This window comes from Morone saxatilis, unplaced genomic scaffold (genome assembly GCF_004916995.1).
Source record: "Morone saxatilis isolate NCDOM2014 unplaced genomic scaffold, NCSU_SB_2.0 Contig20, whole genome shotgun sequence".
NCBI lineage: Eukaryota > Metazoa > Chordata > Actinopteri > Moronidae > Morone > Morone saxatilis.
This window is the reverse complement of record NW_023339763.1, coordinates 1,275,020-1,275,421: the sequence shown is the minus strand read 5'-3', so window position 1 is coordinate 1,275,421 and position 402 is coordinate 1,275,020. Positions and strand designations below refer to the sequence as shown.

The 402-nt window shown below is 57.0% G+C and overlaps 1 protein-coding gene across 1 annotated transcript in view; it reads right to left on the bottom strand.

Moving 5' to 3' along the window:
• The window catches only part of ppm1e (protein phosphatase, Mg2+/Mn2+ dependent, 1E), a 40,662-nt gene that overhangs the window by 2,991 nt on the left and 37,269 nt on the right, over positions 1-402 (bottom strand). The window lies entirely within an intron of this gene.

The following is a 402-nucleotide window of genomic DNA, read 5'->3' as shown; positions in this document are numbered from 1 at the left end:
ATTTCGGTTTAGGACAGACAGCACCACTCCTCCAACAGAGATTCAATAATCACGTAACGACTGCAGGAGCCACAACTACCTACTATCAAAGAAAGACGTGTTGTTGAAGGCAGAGGTGGGTGGGTGGTTGGGCTGAGGGGCAGGGAGCAGGACTGAATAAATGAAGGAGATGGTTTGGATTGGGTCACCGCTTCAGATGGTAGTATCGTGGGGCAGATGAGGCACTGCCACTCCAGGCCTCCGGTTGGAGTAGCGCTGCACGTGCGGCAGCAAGTGGCCAGATGGCAAGAGGCCTAGCAGCTCCTTGGATGTGCCTGGCCACCTTCGGCCCAACCGGCGACTACCATAACCGAGCCTGCGGCTTCGCCTCACTGCCTGGCCTAACAGCATGGCTGTCTGGGG